A 21,241-nucleotide genomic window follows, 5' to 3' on the forward strand; every position below is an offset into this window, starting at 1 on the left:
AATATGTTTTTCACGTAGCTGCTTATTACTTATTTGTAAAGAATAATGGAATAATGGAAAGAAGAGACACAGAAACATATATATTTAGCCTACACTGAGCTGAGTTGCTACAGTTTAAAACTGTATTTGATGTAGACTAAAAAAACTGTATTTGATGTAGACTAATTAGAAATATTGATTAAAATGAAGCCAGCTCACTGGAAGGATGATGATAATAGGCTAATAATAACAATTGATTTTGCTTTGATAAATGAACCAAACTGTGAGCTGAAGGTACTTTGATTTTGACCTATTTATGGTCTGCATTCCCTTTTCTTATTGTTAGGTTGAGTTTCTGAGATTTGATCAGAATATTATTTAAAAGATAAATCTGAAAGAAATACATAATTCACAGATGGATTTGACAACAAACACTTCTATGATGGACCATTCTGAAATACAGAATTGGTTCCCTCCCCTCACCCCACTCCAGCATTACCAAATTACATGTAGTGTGTGAGCAGCAGTAATAGTAATTAAAAATAATGAGGCCTGCTAGGTCTGCTAATTCTATTATCTTTATAGCATCAGGCTTCAAGCAACTCACCAGCAAAACAGTGCAGATGAGAAATCTCTTTAGAAGGTTTAGTGGTTGTTTACAATGCAACAGGATAATCCTTTCAGCCTGGAAAAAAAATAAAACAAAATCAAATGCAGACATTGAATAGATGCGGTTCAGAAAAAAAGCAAAGGTTAATTGGTTGATAATCAGCATAAAACTGTTTGATTATTTTTTCTCCCCTCAAGAAAATCAGAGACAACTAAATAAGGTGCTGCAACATTAATTTTTTATTTCTCTGCAAAACCTATTTCTTCATGGAGTAAAAATGAAAAGTAGAATTTTGTATGCTCTGAACGTCTGTATACCATTTTAACTTTCTGTGTAAAAACCACAATAGGTGCTACTCTCCGTTTTGACAGAACTGACAGCGCTATTCTAACTTGCAAGGTCCTAAAAGTGGAACTGAGGTGTAGATCTAAACTAGGACTGTAAGGAGGTCCTTTGTCTGTCCCAATCTGTTATATAAAGGATTTTAATTTATTTCTCCTACACTCTGATGCTGTCTCAGAGTCCCACGAGCTACATATGAGCTGTTGGAGATCATATATTTTTTTGCAGCTCACTAACACATAATTCCTTACATAACCAGTGGAACAGCAACATTTGAGTTCCTAGGTTTAACATTTGCAAAACATCTCTCAGATGATGATTAAACATTGTGCAATCTTCTTCTTTCTGCAGGCATCCAAATCCAAGCCTTCTGGAAAATTATGAATACGTACCCTCTGACTCTAGAGGAGCCTTGTTCAGCACTCATTTGTGTTCACTGCTTTCATGTAATGCCTTTATCCACCATGACTGGAGGCATATTTTCAATGTTAGAGCTAAAACACGCACGCATGTGCATCTGTATGTCTATGTGTGCAAGTGTACAGGCTTGGGGGGGAGGGGGAGGGTTAGTGGATTTAAAAAATCACTCTTTTTTGTATCCTGTATCATGAAGTTTATCAAAGGCAGGTTTATCGACAACTTAGATTACAGCATTTGGCCTCACTACAAGAATCATCACATATTCTTTGAATCACAATGACAACAGATGTCATTAAGAAACTGAAAAAAAGTAGCTACTTAAGAAGATGATCACAATGCATCCCAGTTTAAGCACATGGAAACCACACATTACTATTTACAAATGTTTCTGGATAACTTGATCCTCTTGTAGCACAGTTCAGAAGGCAACCCAAGCTGGCAAGCACTGAAGCAGGAATGGGATTGCTTGCAGGAATGGGATGGGGAATAAAATTGGGGAAAAAAAAAAGTAGCATTCAGGAAACAGAACCTGTATTTTGCAGGTAAATCTATGAAGTTTGAAAGTATTAATTATTCTACATTTTGAAATGGAAATGGATAGATATACAAAACAATTTTCTGAAGTAACTTTTCACGTCAATTTGAACATTATGCAAAATAATGCCATTTATACTAGATGCCATTTAATTTTGTCACTTAAGTGGCAAAAATGAAATATAAAATAAAATAGATTTTTTTATACTTATTTTTATTTTGGACCACCACACAATGTAGTTGTAAAGTTTCAACTAGCTGCAGGCCTTTCCACAAATCACCCTAGCATATGCTTTAGTATATATTTTATGTTTAGGATACACATTTTAACAATTAGGATTACTCTTCTTAATTTATTATTTTTCCTGTAAGGTTTTTAAGATATGGACAGAGTTCTTAAGAAATGAACAGAGAATACTTAATAATCCTGAAGAAAAAGCACTTAATTTAACAGAAAAAAAATCTATTTTTTTTGTTTGTTTGTTTGTTTGTTTGTTTTTTTCCCTGGGGCATATTTGCACTCCTGGATCAGGAAGATAGGTAACTAAATTCTGGACAAGGCTGCTTAAATAAGGGCTCAGTAAAAATAAAACGGTTGCATCTACATGTATATCCTGAGTAACAAATCAAAAAGGAAGGTGAAAGAAACAGACAATAAGAAAACAATGTTAAGTTTTACGTGAGAAATAAAACAAAACCACACATTTACGTATTCAATACACACATGAAGGACATGAGCTCTGATCCCAGATTTTTCCCATACTTATATTCTTGGTTTTCGAAAGCAGAAGATACATTTGAAGAATTCTGCAGATAGTTATTTCGACAGGCAATATCAGAATAACTTTGTCTTCTCCATAGTTTCCTACTATTCTTTCAGCATTAGATTCACATTTCCAACATTTTTATAAAACTATCAAATATTATAAAGGCAGCTTTTTTAAGACAGACCGAAAAGCAAAACCAACAGGTCAGACACCAACAATAGAAATTGGTACACTGAGAAATATCTCATAACATGTCTATTTCTGTTAAATAGATAAGAACATCTAAATTCATCACAACTTAAAGCAAGAAATTGACACGTGGTAATTCCTCTGGGATCTGTGCATCACATGCAAGAAATGGCTGGGCCTAAAGGGGCCTGTAGGAGATGCTGGACATCACCTTTCAGGTCTAGTAAACCCCATACCACAAGACTCTTTCAGTTAACCTGACTTTTTACCTCTTTGTTTCAGAAGTGCACAACACTGTTTTCTCATTAGTCATACACAAAACCCACAACCCCTTCTGTTATATCCAGTCTGCTAATACAAACTTTAAAATACCAGCAACCACATTAGATAATGTGCAGTTATTTTAGAGCATATGCACACAAGAACTTTCATGTGTTTCTCTACACATCAAAATAAAATTTTTTTTCATTTGTTTGGAGAAAAAAAAAAAGGCTGGTCTTGGCTCTCATATGCAGAAGTGCAAAGACAACTCAGCAGAGGGTGTGTCATACCTTAACAGACTGAGATAAGGTCAAACACAGAATTCCAAGGGAAAAGATCAAAGCAGTGGTTGTGAAAGCACAGAAGTAGAATCCACATTTATTTTAACGGGAGTTTTGAAGAGATTAAGTTCAAACCTGTTATGAGTTTGATTTCACAGTGCTTATTTGGTTTATCATGTCTTTTTTTTTTTTTTTAATCCTCGATAGTCTCTCCCAGTTTTCTCAAATACTGTGCTCATAATTGCTGTGGATTGAAGAATACAGTTCTGTGGATTTAGTGGAAATGGAAAGCATAGGAGGGATGTCACCAATCATTACACTAGTTAGCATTAGTCAGAGTCAAAGGTAGTGCTGAAACAGAAACAGAAGGAAATATGAAATTGCTTTTCAGCCCAGTGCTGGAGCATTGCCGTGTGGAATCATAGGGAACACACTGAGGAAAAAATGTATTAAAAACCAAGCAATATGTTCCAAAAGAGACAACCCATCCCTGCTTTCTTTCAGGGACTCACAACAGAGCACTGGAACTCCTAAAGGAAAAATTCAGTAATTTCAGCTATAACTTCTGAACAAATGAATAAAAAGCTTCAATGGAATAAAACAGAGCAATAGACCCTTCTGAGTCTGTGTATTTAGGCAACAGAAGCAATTAATTTCATCAGTACATGAGAAGAAGATGGGTAAACATATGACTCCAGTGAAACAGATCATATATCCAGTTTCATTAGGAATTTTCACAGCAATCATCTGCATCATTGTTAGTTTAATTAAACACACATTAACAAGATGGAAGCAAAAGTAACACAGGAGGGACAGAGCAAGTAGCTAGCGGTGAGAGGCAGAGTGAATGGGACTGTCCCTTTCAACAGCACTGCAGAATTACAGCAAATGCTGGCTCTAACCTCAGCCTGGGCATGAGCTACTCAGAAGCTACAATCAGAAAACCAACAGTGTTAAATAGGCTCTGCAGCATGTCTCTCCTCCAACATACAAGCACCAACAGAACGCACTCAAACTCTTGGGAAATCTAATAAGACAATGACTTATATCTGTCCCTATTGGCAGAAAGTGATATATAACTAAACCAGAGGACATAACTGAAGATGGAAGCAAAAACAGTCTTCAAAATTTCTGAAAGAATTACAGGGTGAGGAGATTGCTAGGCAAAAACAATTAGTGCATTTATCAGTTGTGCCTTCATAAAAAGTTGTACTCCCCAGCACCGTCTACTTTCCAGATGGAAATAGATTAAATTAATTGGGTTAAGCATGTTTTGCTAATAGCACTGCACAAATAGTATTCACAAAGCTACAGTGAACAGGTACAGCAGCTTTGTGAGGGAGCTACCCAGGCAAAGGACTATATAAGTCCCATTTTTATATAGACTAATTACTTATAGATTTTTCTTATGCAGAGCAGAAAAGGAATAATTTTCTAAATGGTAACTGCTTCTCATAAGTTCTTGTTACTCTATAGCCAACCTCATTCCTCCCTTACCAGCTTTGAGAAGCAGAATTTATCACTTTGGTGAGGAGAGCCTTAGCTTTGCAAATAGACTGCTATTATGACTACTTTCTGGTTTTTGTAAGTGGAAGTTTAGTTTCTTAAGTTACAATTCCAGAACTGGTCATTCTTCTAAATGTAATTGTAAAATGTTCCCCAAATCCTACAGTAACAGATGGCTTAGAAGTATGTGCAGATACAGGAGTCCTACTGAAAGTTGTGATACAAATGAGCAGCCAGACTCAGATTTTGCTCCCCAGTACTGCCCAAAGGTGTTTAGAGAGGATCCTTTCAATTCAATCACGGGGAGACATACATACAACTGAAAACAAATCCAAGTCCCATTGACTGGTGTTTCCTATTGGCTCCAAGAGTAGGAATATACTTTTTCTGAACACATGCCTAAAAGACTTTTCTTTGATACAAAGGAGTATGGTATTGGCTTCTTTACATACGATGGGCACATCTGTATGCTGCAGTTGAGTATCTGTCCAGTACAATTAAAGCTTCATTTGTTTAGTTTGAATGGTAAGTTGAAATAGCTCTGATGCTGAGCAAAGCTGAAGCTGGTCTTCATAAACTTAAGACAAAGTCTGACAGGAAATATTATTTTAACTTGGTCCTGTCTTCATACTGCTGTGCCCTAAGCTTATACAACTTGTAAAAACAAAAATAATTTTGCAAAATACTTTCACTACAGTACTTGCTAAAAATGGCTTTTTATATCTCAGACTGAACACTTTATTGTATCTTCAATGTAAACATTGCAACTGTAAACATGAAACCTGTTCTAGAGGGCTCTACTCTAGCACACCTTCCAGATCTTACAGAATCTTACAACATTCAAAGCCTTAAAAATAAATAAATAAATAAATAAATAAATAAATAAATAAATAAATAAATAAAAAGGAGAGCAAACACTGGTATTGTTGTTTAGCGTGCTACCACAGCAGAACTGGGAAAATGAGAGTGCTCTGGAAAATCAACTTCATAAGCGAAAACAAATTTGACTGTTCAGAGTAATGAGTGCACACAGCTGAGGGCACTGTTCTGGACTGGTTTGGCACAACCCAAATCCCAACTACCACAGTCATTTCCTCCTCCCTCCCACTCCTTCCTTCTTTTCCCTTTTGCCATCATTGGCACACATGTAGCCACACCACAAAACGGGTTCGGGGAAGTGTTTCTGCTGAAAATTAGCTGAGAAGAAGGAGAAACAGACAATGAGGGTCAACAGGAGCAGCCTGCAATTAGATTGGTCTAAACTAATCTTGAACTGATACTCCTACTGTTCAAAGAGGCTATTCCTCTATCAAGATGTCCACAGAGTCAGCTACCCTATTTAATTGCACATGCATAGCTAAAAGCTATAAAAGAGAGAGGAAGGAGATAGCCTTGTCTGAAACTTTATAATGCAACCTGCTGCACTGTAGACATAATAAAATTATTTGCTAAGCCAGTCCACACATTAGAAGAGCAGCTGCCTAGTGCCTAACTATGAAATTACTCTGTAAATGAAAAGCAGGAATAAAGAGTAGCCAAATGGAAAAATACTTCCTGACCCAGCTAAAGAAAACCATTTACAACAGTTTCCCAGCACAGAGCAAGAAAAAGAGTGCATGCACAGCACTTAGATGTAGAGACTGAACTTCAGGACAGTCTGCAAAGAGATATTTTGAAAGGATGCTTCAAAGACAGTTACCTGTTAAAGAAAAAGTGGACTTTTCATTGACTATATATTATCATGAAGAAGAATATTCAGGATCTAAAACTGATCATGTTACAGCAAGCAACTGATAATGTATTAAGATCAATAATATAAAATCATCTGCATTTCCATATCACCTTTCATCCAGCGCTCCCCAAGTTCTGTACAAATGATATATAACTGTTGTGAATCAAGGTGAATTCTCCAAAGTCAGTAAAGAGACCATATTATAAAATGAATCCATCCTTGGGATACAGGCATGAAATTAAATCATTTTATAGGCACAGAGACATTAGAATACTTGCCCCGTCTTATGACAAACAGAAGACAGACCCTAAGGTGTCATTCTTTACCCAGTGAAATAAAATTACAAATATGGTATTTGACTTGCCTTGTGTTTTTCACCATAGTAGTCCAATTCCCAGCAAGTTTAAATTATCCTAATTTCAATTATCTTAATGGATCTATGGCAATTTACTGACATGAATGATCTGCCTTAAGTACTCTGATGCCCATTCAGCTATAACTAGGGGAATTCAATTCTAATTATTACTCATATTGCCCCCTCCCCCAAAAAAAGAAAAAAAAAGAAAAAAAAAAGAAAAAGTTTTAAACTTCTGGCCATAACAGCTGTGGGACTATGTTAAGTGAAAATAAGTGCCTGCATTCTTAATCTTGTCATCACATAGCTAATTAAAAACATGTCTCCATTTTGGAGGCCCAGGCTTTGGAAAAATACAGGTTTTGGCAGGCTTGTCCTAGTTTCTAGTGTATGTTTTTTCATGTTATGCAGTTTTGGATTGATAGCACTTTGCACAGAAAAGGAACAAGGGATGTAATATTTTCTACAGATACACACGGAGAGTTGAGCATGTAATTTGCACTGTGCTGTGTGCACTGTACTCCTAAGAAGAACAATGCTGTTAATATAACAATTCTGTACCTGGCTACCATCACGTTGTTGTTTTTTTTTTCTTTATTTTTTCCAGCACATCTATCAATTCAGTAAAAGTCCCATGCCTTTCAGATGAGCCCTACATGTGTGCAGAATGAAATCAACACATAAAGAGGCCACAAATGGTCTGTTGACCAACTGGTTCTCTTGGATGCTGCAACTGGAATAACTATTACTGAACATTTTCTCAAAGTCATATTTTAAGATCACAGCAGGGACAGGGATGGAAGCCAAGTCCCTAGAACTTCCAGTCTGCGCCCTAAACTTTGGAGAGCTGCATATTTTTAAAGAGAGATCTGGACTATCAAAGGAACAACAAGTATCAGAACTCATGGTCTCTGCTTCAGAGAAGGACACATCTGTAATGCAGCTCTCCCTAATTTCCAAGGCCATTCACTGGATGTGTCGGGCTTTCTCATTGCTTACTTTCATGAGGTATGCAAAGCTCAAGTCTTGACCCTCCTTGTGAATAGTGAATAAGTTGTGCTGTGACAAATTATTTCAGTAAGCGGCCAACTCCCCTCTGTGACAATTTTTAAAGAACTTAATTCACATAAATAAAAAGAAAAGGCTTTGTTACCCATTAAACATGATATGGAAAAATACGGAAATGCTCAAGTATTAAATCCATTCCTATTTGTGCATACTTGGTCAGAATGACTGCATTAGCCCTCATGTGTAGGCAAACTATTATTTTGGAATTAGTCTGTGATAATTACATGTCTCTCAACACTTTGCAACATAAATTGATTTAACAGTTCATCCTGATTTCCCATGCTACAAAAAATCATGTCATGGTACTATTGGTAGCAAAATAGCTGGTATTACCAAAGATCACCAGAAATTGTGTGTGGAGGTACTCATTACTGGGAGTAGATTGAACAGAATATGAAGAAGCAGCAATAAATAAATAATCCAGTAACAAAAATGAGTAAATACATGCTAATACAAGAAGATGATATCTACCTCCCATGGTGTATACTGCTTCTTTTCCCTCAAAAAGTCAAAAAAGAAAAAAAAAAAAAGCCACATAAATTTAGTCACTCAAAATAACTAGTCATGCTAATAAATAAAAAAATCTAGTGCATATATATACAGTGTATATAGTGTATACATTTTTTTTATTATTATTATTTGAGACATTCAGCTATTACCTGCTTGAGATGCCTGTCTGAAAATCTGAATGTTTGGTAACCACATCTACCATGAAGCAGCAAACAGACACAATATCTTTTCCTATAGAGTGAAAATGGAAGAAAAGGCTCATTTGTATAATGCATGACCCAGGGCTGACTCAATTTCCTTCTACAGTTAACAAATTTAATCAACACCCTGTCACCACTTGACTTTTTGAGAAGACTTCTGAGATTTAATGAGCTCAACTTGGAAGTGCCAATGGACCAATATGGACATGGGAATTATTCAAGACTTCTGCAAAACAAAAAATTACAGAAAACATACTGTTTGGCAGAAAATGAACTCAAGTTTTTCTCAGAATGTGGAGCTCTCTGGATAGAAAGTAATAAGAAAGAAATAATTTTTGCCAGTAGCACTGAAAAATAGCCAAGCTTAGACATTAATATGCATAAATTAATTACATATAAGGTTTAAAAAATATATATAAAATTACTTCATAATGGAAATTGCTTCTGACGTTGTCTGAAATTCTAGTGAACATAAACTAACAGATAAGAATAGATGTTTCTTCCATTAAAATCAGAAGAGAGGTGAGTCTATCTGCATCTTGATGCAAAGTCATAACGGCTTAGCAAACTAATATATAATGCAAACTAATTTTACAGCTCTTTTCTTATGGACGTTTTTTTTTGTGCATCAGATTTTTGCAGTTGATTCAAAATAATAATGTATTCTTGCTATTTTTATTGAGATGAGGCATGATATCACAAAATTTAAAGTTCTATTCTTAATAAATGATACCTTTGAAAACTGCCACTATTGCATATTCCACCATGAAATTTTTGCTGCAATACAACTGATTATGGTTGTTCAACAGGAGCAGAATTAGAATTCTCAAGAATTTATAATATTAATGAAAAGAGTCTGAGGATATAAAATGGAGGAAGGAAACAGCACAGAAAGGATAATTGAAATGAGAATGGGTGACAGTTAAAATCAAATAAAATATCTAATTTTCAAGGGAAGAAATTAAGAAACATGACCAGAGTTTGCTACCTGTTAAGTTTTAAGAGATACTTAAAACCTATCTGAGTTACAACAACATATGAGAGTCCAGGCAGAGAGCCAGCCATGTAATAAACTGGACGAATTTTAAGCAAAGGAGCAGCCATCCAGACAGCAGTAAGCAGAAGAAAATGGACATGGAAGGACCAATCAATATGTAGACCAATATGCCAAAAGGCATTTTAGTACCTTCATGCTTTCTGAAAGAGATTATTACAATAAGAATAATTGATTGTTTTGGTTGATAATACTGGATCAAACATTGTGGTACTTGGCTAATTTTTATTCAGCAGAGCTGCCAACTGACTGTGTGGTAGTCATTCAGCATCAGTCCAGTTTTGGCCCAGGGTTTTCATTACTGTATTTCTGTTTGGATAGTCTCAGATGCAGAAAGAGGGTCACTAAGCTAACATTTCTTTTGGAAGGCATTTATACATATTTGTAGGAATGTGATTTCAAGCACAGTATTATTCTATGCTACACTGAGCATGATTAAAATGCATGATTCTTCCAACATTTCTTTCAACACACCCCTCACCCCAAATAAAAATAAGACAGCAGATGCAAACTCAGCACGAGGGGTAGGAGTAGGCCTTGCTCAGAAATCTGGGAAATAATATAAACATCATTAATAAGGCCCTTGCTGTGCCATCTTTAAAAACTTTAGAATCATGGCCACAATGCCACAAATACAGGCTAAATTTTGCAATTGCATTTTTACAAATGTAAGGTGCACTGTCATGTAAATTGCAGGTATTTCTTCCTAATGTCAGTAAAAAGAAAAAAAAATACATTAAATTAGAGCGAAAGGACTCAAAAAGAAAACAGAGAGAATATAGCATAAATATGTAAAAAAGCATACTACACAGACCTGAACTTCATCTTCTGAGGCTTCAGAGGCCTACAGTTTTAATACTTCATCTTAATACATAAGTTTAATACTGTTCTAAGTGCCTAAGGTGCAAATATGTATGTTACACATGGTATGGAAACAGCAATTCTCAATGACCTGCAGGCCAGTCAAAAAACAGTCGGCAGTGAAGTAACTAGACATTGAAGTTGCTTTAGGAGAAAGTTTCATAAATTTAACTGTTGAGCCCCTCTGAAGGGGCCTGGGCTGCTCACAAGAAACTAAGGATCATCCCCAGGAAATGAGGCAGAGGAATACATGTACATTTGCTTCAATTCAGGTGGAAATTCTAACCACCCCTTAGCCTAAATCTTCACAGATATGTGAGTGTCAGTAACAGGTTTCAAAAAGAATCCTCTGCTCAGTTTCAAAAACACTGTGAAAAAAATATAAAATCACCTCTTCTTCCTACTGCAGCAGCAAAATCAGTAACACTGACTTGATTTAAAATCACTTTCGATGCCATCGCACTCATCTACACAACCAAAGGCATATATTTTTAAACAACTGCTACTGAAAATTAAAAGATATTTTGGGAAAAAATATCCTCTCAAGAACTGATCAGCAAAATAATTTAAAACTTAATTAAAACATTTTTAAATTAATTAAAATTAATTTAAAATATTCATCTAATTGAAACTTCAAATCAGTTGGTCAAATCATTAGTAGCTGCTACGTTAAATCAAACCAGCTGTTGCAGAAACAGCTAATGATTAATTACTAACTTTTTTGATATTTGCTGAGAAAAGTATCATACATGCAAAGAGGGAAAGACGTAAGTAAACATAAAAGATTACGAACAAAATGGTGAAGCCAAAAAAAGGAAGCAGAAGATGCTAGATGAGGTATTAAAGATGCAAACTGAAAAAAATGTTTCAAATTGTATTTCAAATTCAACTTGCATTATTTGTTAGTATTACTCCAACTTGCAACATCATACTTCCTATTTTTATACCATTAGGGAAGGAAACTGTTGTCCTAATCACAGGTTTTAGAAGTTATCTTGGTTTCTCAAAAGAAAGACAGAGAGGGAAAACCACAAACAAACACACAAAAAAAAAATGCTTGGGAACTGCCTCACCTCTTGGGTAGAGTTTGTGTTGGAAGGACAGGAAACGTTTTCCTTAAAAACTAAGTTTGAAAACATCCCTGAAAAAAACTGGCCAATATCTGAAATGCTGACATACCCCACTGTATAACTTAGAACTGACTCCTCAGCAAAATGTATGGTAAAAGTAATAAAAGAAACAAATTTCTTAAGTTTTTAAAAAGTTGTAAACAATAGTAATAAAAAAGAAATAGGGCAGATCTCTGTATATAATGATACCACAGCATGCATTTTGGAGACTCTAATTCAGACTGTTTTTCCAAATGGAGTAGAAACATACAAATCAATCCCTTTCCATTCAAAACACTGTCCTCACTGAAACGTATACTATAGCTATTAATGAACATGAACAGTGTGCACAAGCACCTGCAATGGGGTGTAAAGTTAGTTTTAAAAGCATTTGCCTGGTTCCTTATCAATGACTTGGAAAGGGCAGTTGGTGGTTAACACCTCACCTTCTGATCAAGAACTCAGGGCAAGCAAGATCAGTCACTGCAATACTGTTTATCATTTAACCATCATGCTCCTATCTCAGTTTACAGTACATGTATTTCTTTTTCCATACATAGAGAAAAAAATAGAAATTGACACTGCTCATGGATCCTCTTGTATATATGTTTATACTCAAGATAATTAAAATACTTTCAAAAAAAATAATCTACTTTGTGAAAAAAATAACGTTAAAGAAGTTGTAAGAGAAGAGAGAGAATATGACTAGGAAGGTCTGGATAATTTTTCTTTAAAGCTAGTTTGTCCAAATAATCTTATACTGAGTATTCCCTTGCTTGAAAATATAAATGTCTAAAGCCCTAGAAAGAGGCATGAAACCATAAATAAATGTGGTATTTAACCAGGAAGACATGACACAAATAATTTCTGAACCATTAATGAATGTCTCGAGTGCATTGTAAGGGATGGGGCCAAAGGTCTAGATTGTCTTATCTTTCTCATAAAATGGGAATTATAGAAAATATGGGAAGAGGGCATCAGGGAAGTCACACTCCTGTGTTTCCAGAGGGATGTCATGGTTAAAATACAGTTCATGGCCAAGTTGAGAGTCCATTTTTGGTCAAAGTCTAATTAATTTCTTAATGAAATTAAGACATTAAATGTGGCCATATCCTGGTTTGGGTTTAAATTGGAAAGTTTACCTTTCATCAGTCATGAAATTCATTTCTAACTTGTTATGCAACCTGGCATGGGGACCTGAGAGCTTTCCACTCTCACTCAAATTTACGATCAGTCCAGACAGCAACCTAAACTTTTATTTGAACAAATATCTATGGGAACTTGAAGCTGAGTTACACCAGGGACACTTGCTCAGAATAGCAAGAAGATGGAAGGCACTAGCCTTCGGCACCCCTTTTTTTTTTTTTTTTTTTTTTTTTTTTGAGTCATGTGAAGAATTTTGGTGAAATATGTAGTCACCATTTTAAATTTTTTTTTTTTTAAACTCAGTAGCCACATCCAACACTGGGTTCTATGCACAGATCCTTTCTGTTCTTGTATTTACCACAGGGGCCTTTGCATCCTTCCCCTTTGCACACTGACTACCTGCTGGGACAGCTTTCTCCACCTCCCTTGTAGCTCCAGCACAAGGGCAGAGTCCTTTCACAGTGGCTCTGAAGCGGTTTGCAGCCTCATGATTACAATCAAAATCTAAAGCAACCTTACAAACTATCCCTCATCTGCAAACCATTCATGCAAATTAATTCAACATGCACATTTATTGTAGTGGTGCATTTCTACAGTGAGTTAAATATATATATATATATATATACACATATATATATGTGTGTGTGTGTGTATTATCCAGCTTTTATTTGGGCAACACATTCTTTTTGCCATCTCAATAGCTGGCTTGTAAGTTACATATTTTTTATTTATCACTGTACTACGATTAGGATTATTAATTCGATTTTTTTCAAAATCTACTAATATTTTAAGCAAGGAACTAAACTGTAGGAACCTCTACCAATAATTCCGCCCACAGAGCATTCAGATTTCTGAGAGGCTCTGTTAACCAGATTGTTAACATGTTCACTGAATGTTGTCTGAAAGTAATAACATTTCATTTCCAGTATGTGATTTGTTCCTCCTAAGTGGGTGGCTATAAGGAGTTGTGAGAAAACCTGAAAGGATAAGGTATTATTATATATTTATCTTCAATTTCAGGAACAACAAACTACCCAAAGGATTTAATCTGACACTTTAATCTTCATATTGATTAAGGGCAGATGGAAGAATTTGTTTAGCTTGTTTTTAAGCTGTGATTTTCTACATCAGCATTATGACTCCTGTTTGTTGGCTGTCTCAAAAACAGATCAACACAGAAATATTTAGTTGTAACAAACCAATCACCCTCCACAGCCACAGAGGAAAAGCCACAAAGTTAGCGTCAGTCCTCAGTCAATTCTCAAGGCAACCTATGAACAGAACACTTTATCAAATAGATGTGACAGAGGTTAGAGGTGAATAACCCTTGTTCTGGTCTCTTTGTAGGTGGAAGGCATTTAATCGCATCAGACATATGCACCCTTTCCAGAGGAGGAAAAAAAAACACCTTCCGAGGATCTCTGTTTCCTTGAAACAGCAATAGTTTACTACTGACTAGTAAACTTTGGAACACATAAAAATGTACACTGAGAGTAGCTTGTAAAAATGTTATATAAAACAGCCTGTTTATCACATTTTTGCATGTATTAAATAAACATTTCTAAACAACTGCTTGCCAGTCTTTATAGCAACAAAATGGTTAAAAGTGCAAAGTTTACACTGGGTTGGATTAAAAAAAAATCCCAACAAATTACCCAGCCAAAGTCTGCAGGGATTTTGAGTGCACACCATGATGTCACACAGCAGCTGGACAGCAGGGAGCTCTGCTGAAAGGCCACTGACAACACATGAGTCTCACTGGGGAAAATGGTCTTTCTGACTTGCTTTCTAATCCTCCTCCTCACAGCTGACAGCCCTGACACCTCATACAAGGCTAAAAATTAAGGAGTTATAAAATGAGTGAACAAAAGTCTCAAAGTCTAACAGATTTTGAGCACAAGAATTCTGCTGGCAATCAGTCTTTGAGCAAGGGACTCATAAAAGCTTAATTTTAAAATGCAACTTTTCTAAAAATTAGCATCCCCTTTTCACAATTTTTAGACAGAGATTACAAGTGTTCTTCTTTTGTAACACATTCTCATGACACAAGTCATCTGCTAAACAGCTTAAGTCTTAAAATGTTTCAAAGCACCAAGAACACATTTTTCTTCTTAAAGCTCCAACTCAATACAGTTTAGGATTATTCTAATTAGCGTTGAATATCCTTGTTTTGAGAATGGGAAGGAAAAAAAAAAACAAACACACAACCAGAGTTCATGAGACTAAAAGTAATCACTTTTTTTTTTTCAGAGCCACTTAAAAGAAAAAACAATAAAAGCAGCCAAAAGTGGGCAAGTGGCCTCATCAGGAAGGTTTGTAGGCCACTATTCTGCCACACAACAAAGGCTGCGCGTGCTTTGCAGTAATCACGTTTTCACAAAGAGTCTGAAGGTTGTTCTGGGGGTACCAGAGTCAGAGAAAAGGAGTTGCTGGCTAATGAACCCTAGGATTCCAAAACATGGATATGAAAATGACATACAAAGTTAACATCCAATCCAGCATAGCTGAACATGGTTCCCTACGTTTTCTTGACATTTTTCTCAGTCTGTTCTCCTTGTCTCAACTGGGATCTTTTCTCTTGAGACTCAGTTCTCCAGTCTAATAAAACTTCCTGTCAGCAAACTTCTCTTGATATTCAGCCTAAATTTCTCCTTTCTCAGTGACAGCATGTTATTCTACATCACAACATCCATTTGCAAGAAGATAAATTCTTTTTGGTTTTGTTGTTTATCCTTCACAAATATTTAATAACAGTTATGTTCTTAACTGGATAGGCTTTAAACATATAGATCCAATAAATCAGTCCTGAGGATTTCTCTGTCTTTGTTCTTTTGTTGTTGTTGTTGTTGTTTTGTTTTACTTTTCAGTCCCTGAACTTGCAATACATTTTCTAATACCGAAAATCCCATAAGAGTGTTAAGAGTGAAGAGGGAGTGGAGGGGGAGAGCAGGTTGCCTGGAATCAATTTTCCCAAAATTTGTTCCTAAAGCAAAATAATGATGTTTTACTGAATATATATATATGTGTGTGTGTATGTATACATATATCAGATATATATATATATATATATATTTTTTTTTTTTTTTTTTCCTTGGGTGCTTTTTCAGGGTTCAGAATTTACAGTTTCTACTGTAAACCTAAGAGACACAAAACTTTCTAGTTCATGCCAATAATTCTTATTGCAACAGCATTTCCACTGGGTGACAAACAAAATAAGTTGTCTGGTAACATTTCAGTCTCCAATCTGAGCTTTCCCAGTGCTATCACCGTAACTGTTTGAAGTACATGCAGCTGTCATGTACTGCATGAGTGTACACCATAATCAGTCAAAACAGCTACTGGTAATGTATTAGTTAAGTACACAAACAAGTCTTGGCAGGAGACAGAAAATCCAGCAGTCTTTCAGAACTCATCTTCCACTGTAAGTGGAGTTTAATAGGACGAGCCTTGTGGGCATTTTTAGAACTTACAAAAACACAAAGTGTCTTCATTGTCAATACTCATTCAAATCACATTCTATCATGATATTTAATTACCAAATTTCTGACAAACTCTGCACACCTACAATAAGGCACATGCTGAGGTGTGACATTCTGAAGCACCAGATAAACCTGTATTTAATTTTTAATTTGCAAAGCACTTTTTCTTTACCAGCTTGGCTAATGCCTTTAGATCAGTCACCTACATAACCATCTATTCAGGATGTTGGTATTTTTAAAAAAAAAGAAAAATTAATTTCTGCCAAAGCCATATTGTTGTGTTTGGTTTTTTTTGAAGTGACAAATGTAATGCACAAAGGAAATATTAAACATACTAACTGAATACAGGCACAAAAATATTTACGAAGCCAATCAAGATTTTCTGATTTTAATCTGTTATCTTATTTATATTGTAGAATTTCCTAGAAATTGTAAATTATGGAATTTGATGAATTTAAAATTTTTTCTTAGGCTAAAGATTGAAAAAATATATAAAGCTGTTCCTCTATTATAGACCCTCTGCTTTTGTATTGTTCTCTTCTCATATATCCAGTGAGAGTCAAGACAAAGTATTATGGAAAAAAAAAAAAAAAAAAAACACCAACAAAAACTGTGTGCATTTATTGTTGCTCAGTAACAGGCACACAGAAGACCAATAGACAAAAATTTGGAATAAGTCTGAACCAGCTGGAGGGAGAAGGGATCTTTGCTCAACAGGCCAGGTGCATTGCACTCTGGCTGTGGGCTTGGCTTTTCCTTTCTTTCTTTTTTTTTTCCCCCCCCTCTAATGGCACAAGCAGGATACTTAGCCATCAATGTTTTTCAGCATGACCCTTTGTATGACTTCTTTTTTCCCCTCACATCCTTACCTTATTTCCCATTAGACTTATAGTATTAAATATCAATTTCATATTGTATATAGAACTACGAAGGGAAAGAAAGTACACATATCAATGCAATTACCACCACCACCAATATCAACAAAAGCTTTTAAATAGGAGTGCTGATGAGGAATCTAATGTTTTCATTTACCTGCCATGAAAACTGAGTTGACTGTACCTAAAATAACCTCAGAGTCAGAAGGCTCTGCAGTTTTAGACAGTTCCCACAATGATGAAAAAAACAAAAACAAAACAAAAAAAAAACAGTGTTTGTATTAAGCCAACACGATGATGCTCTTTCAGAGGAAATGTGAAACAATGACAACAGAAGAGATTAGGAAGTATTTAGCTGAGCTAAGATTACAAGAGAAATTTGTACACACGTTTACGATGAAGAGGATTAAGTGGAAGCTTAAGGTCTCTTTCTGTTAGGTCATTCCCTAAACATATGCTTTCCTTGGTTCTTCACACTTTTTTTCCTCTCTTACTAATCCAACTATTTCACTGGGACACAGACATACTTTTAATTTACATTTAGCTAACGTTAACATTCTGGCTAGTTGGAAACATTTATTTAGTAGAGAAGAAATATAAAGCATATGCAAGCATCTGAACAGTTTTCAGCTCTTACCTTCTGCATCCCATGCACTCTCTATGCACACAAACAAACACATTTAAACACTGACCTTTTACATTTACTAATCTCAGTTTTAAAGATCTTGTGTAATTACAAAGGCCAAACTTTTACAGCAGTAGCTAGAGCCAATTTTGATAATTATGCTTGGGTGGATTTAAACTGAACTAGTTTTAGGAGTAGGTAAAAATGCTACAAAGGCAGTCTAAATATACTCTTTTGTAGTTACATCCAAATGTACAGAGGAAAAATATGATAATACAAATAATACATTACAATTTTTAAGCTTAATCTTTAACCAAACATTGGGAAAAGAGGTGGCATTATGACTGTATTAATGAATAGGACTGTTGACCTATCAGACTATGTACAAGCGGTAATGATGGGAACATGAAATATGTCCATAGGATATTGTGGTTGCGTTTAGCAGATCTTCACAGCCCCATTTGCTGCCCTATACATGGGAGGGCTCAATCCCCAGCCCTCCTACCTGCAGACTCAGAGGTGAGGCAGCCAGCAAGCACTCAGGAAAGAGCAGGACAGAAACGGGCCGAACTTCTCCCTCTGAGTACAAAGAAACTTGTCACTGTTGCTGGCAATTAGTCTATCAGTGACTTTTTTTTTTTTTTTTAATTAGAAACACCCTCAACAAGAATTACCTCAAACAAGTGTCTGAAGAGCAAAGCAGGGGCCAGAAGCTTTATTTTAACCATGTATAACCCTATACCGAATGGTAATTAAGAACTAGTTCCCTGTTCTCTTCCTTCTAACAGAGCTTATTGACTGATATCCATCTTCATAGATCATTGAAAGAACTCAGTAGGCTGCTGAGAAATGCTGAAAGGCACAGACTATTCTTTTCTTCAAGTCCTGTACCATTAGAAGTGTCACTGCATACAGCTAAAAGCTACTGACCATTATTTTTCATTTTGGAGAAAACAATAGGAACAAGGGCCTACTCCAAAGCCCATTGTACTTTGAATATTTGTATTCATTTGACATTATGCTACTTTTGAATCAGGTTTTACATTCATAAATATCAGAGAACATTGCTGAAGAACTAATGTAAGTGAAGTGGCCTGCAATCCTTGAACAAAGCAGACCTTCCTTCCCCATCATCATTATTCACTAGGCATGGCAGAATGAAGGGCTGAAAGGATCAAAGAGCAGAGCAGCAGCAGTGTCTACTAATAATTGACGGTGTAAGCAACACTACTAATCAAAGGAGAAGTACAGGACACTGTAAAGGACACACATTAGGTTTTCTGCCTTAGCTAGGCTTGTTTAAACCAGGACCAATCTAGCAAAATGAAAGAGTGTACTTTAAACAGAAGGAAACTTTTAGGTAAAACAAGTGGGAGTGATGTTGCACTAGCTAAAATTAAAAATAAACCTTAAAATGAAACATTTTCAGCTATTATACTGTACCAAAATAGCTTTTCAACTGGGGGGGGTGGGGAAATGCTAGTGGGTAAGAAGGAGATGAAAGAAACCCACTGGTGTTGCCCTAGATTGTCAAAGGAAATGGTTGAAAGGAAAGCATTGGCTGATATCCTGCCCTTTATTGACTTTGATTCAGGAAAAAATGATGGTGAAAGTGTGCTTGCCATTTTAACCATTCACGCAGAAGAAAAATATCTGTACATTTTAGCTTTTAATTATCTTATTTTATAAATATTTTTAAATCTTATTTTTATAAATTTATTCTCATTGTAGTCAGTATTTATTGCCTTTAATGTCAAATAAGGAAAAGCGTTGCCCAAATGACTAAAATCCTCTGATAAAAGTTAATAAAAGGTTGCCAAACTATATGTGAAGAACTCTGTTCTCTTTCTCCAAGCAACAAATGCATTATTTAGATTTACCCAAACACTTTGAACTTGACCTAGAATACTCGGTTCTAGCACAGAAGGCATTTAGTTTCTACTGCTTGTCTAAGCATTGACTCACCTACCTGAAGTGTCAAAACCAACTTCCGTTAATGAGAGCTAGAATAGCCAGTTGTATAGTGTAAACTTTTTGCATCTTGCCTACCAAATGATACTCAAAGGCTACCACAAAAACAGCAGTTAATATTTTGTCTTTACTGAAATAAAGCTTTTAGCCATATCAACATTCAATTCAACATCCTGAATTTGTCAAGTCTGCTTCTGAGGAATAGAGTGTCCCCTGTGTGTGCTCTCCTGCTAAACACTCACAAATAGATTTTAAATATTTTACTAAACAAAGTTCAGTATGATACTTTGCTGCCAAAACATACTTCAACGCAATTTCAGCTGACCAGATAAAATATTCCACAGTCTCAGTTCAAACATATTCTGCTATTTAATTATTTTTATTATTTTTACTACTAACTCCACATTTAACATAAGTTGCAAATATCTCAAGTCTTCACACTACTGTGTTTCAAAGCCAGGAAGAGTATGCAGTGAACAAGTTGTTTTCATGGTTGCCCTGGAGCCATTATCAGATCACTACACTGCCAACACCTGGCTCAGATAAAAAAAGTCTGTAATTATTTTGTGTAGCAGTATATAGCTGAGAGTTGAAAATACCACAATAAAAAAAAAAAAAAAAAAAGCTGAGAAAGAGATGTAAGAGATGTCAATGAAGGCAGTTTCACAAAAAGTAGAACTGCCTGTTCCAAATGCACCTGGCAGAAACGCACTAGCCTGCTAGCAACAGGAAGTTTAAAACATCAAGATCTGTCTTACAATTAAATATTTACAATGATAAATGAAGTATCATACTAAACACTTAGCATTCAGATGGAAAATGACTAAGAAAACCACTTTTGCCCATTTGTGGTTGTCTGAAAGAAGGTCAGCTTCATCCTTAGTATAAGGCAAAAGTCATTTTTGATGTAATTCATTATCCATTGACAAAGAGGTTGCAGCACGAATAAACGTGACCCATTTCCTTTAGAAACCCTCAAACTCCTTATTTTTATTTTTTCAGAATACAACAGAATAGTCTTCCATACTGGTAAATGCAAGCACTACCAGTACTGTTTTACTGATAAATTCCAAATGAAGGAAACGTCATGAAAGTTCATGTTTCTCCAAGGAATGGTCACAGCCCTAGTAGCACAAACATTGTGTTACTGCTTACTCAACAGGAGCTGTGAAATCAAAGGGTTTGATTCCTTTTCTTACCATTCTAAGGCTTCAGAAGTCATTGACCAGTGTTAACTGTAGCAGTTAACATAATATCCACAAGTTATGACTGAGAAGGCTTAGCCAAGTGAATTCCTTGTATTCCAGTTTCTTAGCCAGCCTGTAGAAGTTAATATTTTTGTATTTGATTACTGTTCTTTTCATGAT

At 35.6% G+C, this 21,241-nt stretch overlaps 1 protein-coding gene across 1 annotated transcript in view; it reads right to left on the reverse strand.

Moving 5' to 3' along the window:
• Positions 1-21,241, reverse strand: part of RET (ret proto-oncogene) — a 273,120-nt gene that overhangs the window by 126,151 nt on the left and 125,728 nt on the right. Inside the window, exon 4 of the mRNA XM_072039478.1 lies at positions 587-664. The gene's annotated coding sequence lies outside the window, so the exon portion shown is untranslated. The remainder of the gene's footprint in view (positions 1-586; positions 665-21,241) is intronic.

This window comes from Anas platyrhynchos, chromosome 6, assembly GCF_047663525.1.
Source record: "Anas platyrhynchos isolate ZD024472 breed Pekin duck chromosome 6, IASCAAS_PekinDuck_T2T, whole genome shotgun sequence".
Taxonomy (NCBI): Eukaryota; Metazoa; Chordata; class Aves; order Anseriformes; family Anatidae; genus Anas; species Anas platyrhynchos.